Raw genomic sequence first — 5803 nt, forward strand, 5'->3', positions numbered from 1 at the left:
CTCATTTGTGGTGTGCTCTTTTGTTCAAGTATAGCCTATGATGCGGGTAGGCTACTGTCTGTGTTCTAGAAAATAATGGTATCTCACAGTGTTAATTTTGTCATCCATTTTTTTATTTAGTCTTAGTCTTAGTCTTGTGTCAAAGTCCATTCTTAGTCTTCGTCGCTTTTAGTCTTTCAAAAATCATTTTTGTTTAGTTATTATTTAGTCGACTAAAATTCCTCAACATTTTTGTCTAGTTTTAGTCTTTCACAAATAATTTTTGTTTAGTCATTATTTAGTCGACTAAAAGTCCTCAACATTTTTGTCTAGTTTTAGTCTAAACATTTTAGTCTTTAGTTTAAGTCACAATACAATAAAACACAAGGCCTTTAGTAATGCACTCGGACTTGGTTATTGCCATTCTGGTAAAGCAGTCAATAGTGCATACAAATGTGAATATGTCGCTGGTGCTACGTATTCGTAAAGGGATTTTTGTTTTGTTAGAGAAGCTTCTCCCCCAATATTCGTTAGGGTCAGTCTGCTAAAAGTAAAATCGGTGGATGGATTCAGCTGTAATTAATCATTTTTTAAATCTCATAGTGTCCCTTTAAAGGTGAATTATCAATTAACAATTAATTTATAGGTTTTAGTTGTGGTTGTACCAATTTATGTCTGAGCCCCCCAAAAAAGTCTACGTCTTGGTCGTTTTTAGTCTTTCACAAATCATTTTTGTTAGTCAGAATTTAGTCGACTAAAAGTTAGTTCTTAGTCTTAGTCACTTTTAGTCTTTCACAAATCATTTTTGTTTAGTCATTATTTAGTTGACTTAAAGTCCTCAACATTTTAGTCTCGTTTTAGTCTTTCACAGATCATTTTTGTTAGTCAGAATTTAGTCGATTAAACTCTCAAAAGGTTAGTCGACTAATATATTTAGTCTTAGTCTAGTCGACAAAATTAACAGTGGTATCTCACTCTACACAGAAATATGATAAGGTGGCAGCTAGTTTGAATACAATCACAAGCAACCTGGGAAAAATAGCGTCCAACAAAAAAAGGGGGTGGGAAACCTTTTTCAGTCGAGGGGCCACCTCAAATTCCTGCCAGGGGGAGTTTAAATACTCCGAGGGCCATACTATGAACACAAACCAGGATTCCCCCTTGAACTTTAGGGCTATATTGAGGACAGTGACCTTAAAAAGAGATGCCACCTTCTGTAGGTCCCCTGAATAAAACCTGATTGTAATGTAAATGTAATTGCTAAGATTCCTTTACAAAATATGTCATAATATTTCATGTGAAGATACATAACATGAAAAATTATATCGGGGGTCGGATAAAATGGCCTCAAGAACATAGGTTCCAATCCCCACCCCTGAATTATAGCCTGTAATGTGTGCACTGTGTTCTGGAAACTAATGGTATCTCATTCTACACAGAAAGATCTAGTCGTGATTTCATGAACCCGGAAATGTGGAGTACCCTAAAGTTTTATTGCAGAAATGTCATCTATAGGTCAAATGAAGGGGATTTAGCTTGGTTGCCCAAAGTTGCACTTTGGGCAATTTGCATAATTAGCATAAATATATTGTTATGGTAAGGACTACTACTGGTGAATAGGCTTGAAAAATTAAATCGTAGATATCACCTTGAAACTTTCTCAGTTGATTACTGACGATAAGAGAAGAAAGAAATGTATTGGATGTTTTTTTGTATTTTTATGTTTAGATATGCAAATGAGGGCATGCATCATTAATTATGCACTAATTTGCATACACATGAAATCAGCTTTGCATGGTAAAACCAGACTCAAAATTATTTTTGTGTGGGTAAAATGGGTATTTGAATTAGTGAATCAGGGTTGAATTAGTGAAAAGCCTCTGAGGAACTTGGTCAAGAAGATGTTTTGACATGGATAGATTATAGTGGAGTCTGTTAAGGGTTTTACAGTTACGGAAGTGACAAAAGCACCATACTTTGCATGGTGTTTCTTTAGGGTATATATGTAGTAATTCCAGCCTAGGAGCCCTCTGAAAAAAGCTTTCTAACATGTCATATGAGTGAGTCTGTGCTTACATGCTTGACAGCAAATGTAACATTGTGAACAATTTGAGAAGATTCATACTTGGCCTGAATTAAAATGAGTATTTCCCACACTAAAACTAAGGTGAGAATAGACTGCTGCGAATGCTCACTCAGCAGCATACTGAATGGGGAGATGTCAGTGCAACAAGGTGTCCAAGGTAGCAGCTTCTCCATCCTCTAATTTCCATAACATAGATATTTTTATTTGCATGAGATAGAGTAAGGGACAAGACCTCTCCATGTGTGTGAATATCCCATAACATCACCAATTTCTACATCTTCACAGGTAGTATTGTGCATATAGTCAGTGCATTTGAGTCATTTTTAAGAATGGCATTGTAAATTACTCAATGTATATTTTCAGTTGAAATGAAATAAATACAATTATTTCTAAGTAGGTGTTCAGTATGTAGACAGAGGTAAATGGATTTCTTTTTTCAGAATTTGCAAACAAGTCCTCACCTACTTGTGTTGTATTACCGTTACCTCAGTGATCATTGAGTACCTCAATTGCTACTTCAAAACTGACAGCTCATGGACAACATGAACCGTAGGTCTTTGCCACCCTTACCTATAGGAGAAATATCAATATAAAGCAACAATTATCATATGGCATATACTATAAAGGTGAACCATTACTCATTTTCTTGATATGCAAGGCACACACATAGTCCAGGAGGAAGGATGGCCAACCATGCACCACAATACAATAGTACAGTAGCATACAGTACAGTGCAGCACAGTACAGTAGAGTACAGTACTTTACAGTAGAGTATAATGCAGTTCAGTATAGAACAGTACAGTAGAGTAGAGTACAGTATAGTAGAGTACAATATAGTAAAGTACAGTATTGTGCAGTACAGTACAGTTCAGTAGAATACAGTGCAGTAGAGTAGAGTACAGTAGAGTATAGTTTAGTACAGTAGAGCAGTGTTTCCCAACCTTTTTTGTCTCACGTACCCCCTAAGCCATTTTGCTGTACCATGAGTACCCCCTAACCAATGCTATCTATGTCTTTCCCCCATTCAATTGTCATTATCAGATTTTTCCACGTACCCCCTAAGGTGTGCTCGCGTACCCCTAGTGGTACACGTACCCCTGGTTGGGAAACACTGCAGTAGAGTATAGTACAGTATAAAGTACAGTTCAGTACAGTACAGTACACTAGAGTAGAGTACAGTACAGTACAGTACACTAGAGTACAGTATAGTACAGTACGGTACAGTACACTAGAGTACAGTATAGTACAGTACGGTACACTAGAGTAGAATACAGTATGGTATATTACAGTACAGTACAGTACAGTGCAGCAGAGTACATTGCAGTACAGTAGAGTATATTACACTACAGTATATTACACTACAGTACAGTACAGTATAGTCTTGATGACCACATAGCCTTCACCATCTCCACATTCTGTTTTGGCACTCTGTTCAGCCTCATTATCTTCTTGGTATTCATCCTTAAGAACTATGAATGGTTTATTTTTGTTGTGTAGTATGATAAGGTCCCCCCAAAACTTTTTAAATGGTGTGATGAGGGATGCAAATTATTGGTTTGTGTCATCACAATTAATTGATAAACGATTAATTGATACTATTGTATGATGTTTGTATACGTAGCTCTTTTGAATTTGTTCACTGTGTGTAGGCCTACATGCAGACTACAGCTGTTTTGCATGAAACACCTAATTCATCCATCTACGGTACCTGTCAAAACTGTCTCTTGACCAGGGTCCTGGAAAGGTTTTCACTAACTCAACCCTGAAATATACATATTTTATCCACAGAAAAATAATTTTGAGTCTGGTTTTACCAGGCAGAGCTGATTTCATGTGTATGCAAATTAGTGCATAATTGATGATTCATGCCCTCATTTGTATATCTAAACATCAAAATACAAAAAAACATCCAATACATGTTTTTCTTCTCTTGTCATCAGTAATCAACTGAGAAAGTTTCAAGGTGATATCTATGATTTAAGTTTTTTTGCCTATTCAATTCTATACACCTATAATAGTCTTACCTTAACAATATATTTATGCTAATTATGCAAATTGCCCAAAGTGCAACATTGGGCAACCAAGTTAAATCCCTTTCATTTGACCTATTGATGACATTTCTGCAATAAAACTTTAGGGTACTCAACATTTCTGGGTTCAGTATAGGGGCCTATGGGGATCACGACTGGACTGTAGATGGCAGCTAGTTTGAATAGGTGTTCAAATGTGTTGGATATACTTGTAAAACAAAGGAAATGCGCTTTCAGCGCTTCTAAATTAACAATCCGGTGCAACAGGACTCTGATGAAGACGCATGTCGAAACATTAGTCTTACTGCACTGAAAAAAAAAATACAGAAAATGGACATATTTCATAGAAAAAAATAATAATTGTGTCATGATGACACAGTCATAGATGTTGGCCTTAAGTGACATTGGGTTATGGCAAAGACAGGTTGTCTTTGCCATAACCGAATGTGACTTAAGGCCAACAGTCATAAAATGTTTATGACATGGACATAATGTTTTTGACATGTGCATAAATGTGCCATGACACTGTTATGACACTGTAGTGACATGCCGATGACACCGGCGTCAAGTAAAGTGTTACCCATATGAGCACAGTGTCAGTGGGGGCACCAAAACAAAGGAAACACTTTTTATGACATTTAGTTTGCTTTTGGCTCACAAATTTCTTTAAATATTCTGTTTGAGTGGCTATGCAACAAAACAGGGCTGACACAGTAGCTATATGGTTAAGGCATCCTGTTCTGATCACTTTCTTCAGATCACTTTGTTTAGGCTCGGGAGGAGGCACGCATTGCTGTGTATTGTAGAATGAAAATGGGGGGGGAAAGCAGGTGCTTTAAAGGGACACTGTGCAGGAAATGGTCAAAAAAGGTACTGCAACTATGCTGCTCATTGAAACTGGGCTGCCTATTGCCAAATTTGATCTTTACATGAAAGTTTACTAAGTAATAAACAAATATTTTCTAGTATGGTCCAAGTACAGTCATTTTTGCAGCTAAAAATGGCTATTTTTGGAAATTCAAAATGGCAGACCATGGAGAAGATCCCCCTTTTCATGTATGAAAAGTGCAATTTTTCCAGTCATAATGAATATTTAGAATTTGATGGTGGTGGTAAGTATTCATGAAAAAGGTAACATTAGTGAATGGGCAGCATGAATTCTGGAAATAAACAACTAAAAATCTCACACAGTGTCCCTTTAAAAGGGAGATGCTTTCAAAATGAGCAAAAATGGATTGTACGTTTATGCTCCACATCCAAATGAAAGACAGGTAAGCATGAACTAACTCTTACATGGTTTCTCTAAGTACTCTGAATCAACCATAGTGTTACTTTAGCCCAGTGTTTTCCAACAATGGGGTCGGGACCCCATTTGGGGTCGCCTGGAAGTCAAATTGGGTCGCCTGAAATGTCTGAAAGTGTGTTGGAAAAAAGAATACTGATAAATATTACTAATTAATATAACATATCTATTCAATATTGTCTTTGGAACACCATTTACGATCTTAGACTGACATAAATAAATGTATAAATAAATGTTGACAACTTATGTAACTCAGTCATGTTTTAATTTTTGTCGTGAAAAAATCTGTAGGGTTGTCCCAAGAAATTTGGGATGTCGAAATGGGGTCCCATGCCAAAAATGGTTGGGAACCACTTTAGCTTATCTATGTTTCTTGGGGAAACTATGAAAACCGTGTTTCCTGAC

The sequence above is a fragment of the Engraulis encrasicolus genome, chromosome 12 (assembly GCF_034702125.1).
Source record: "Engraulis encrasicolus isolate BLACKSEA-1 chromosome 12, IST_EnEncr_1.0, whole genome shotgun sequence".
In the NCBI taxonomy this organism is placed as follows: Eukaryota; Metazoa; Chordata; class Actinopteri; order Clupeiformes; family Engraulidae; genus Engraulis; species Engraulis encrasicolus.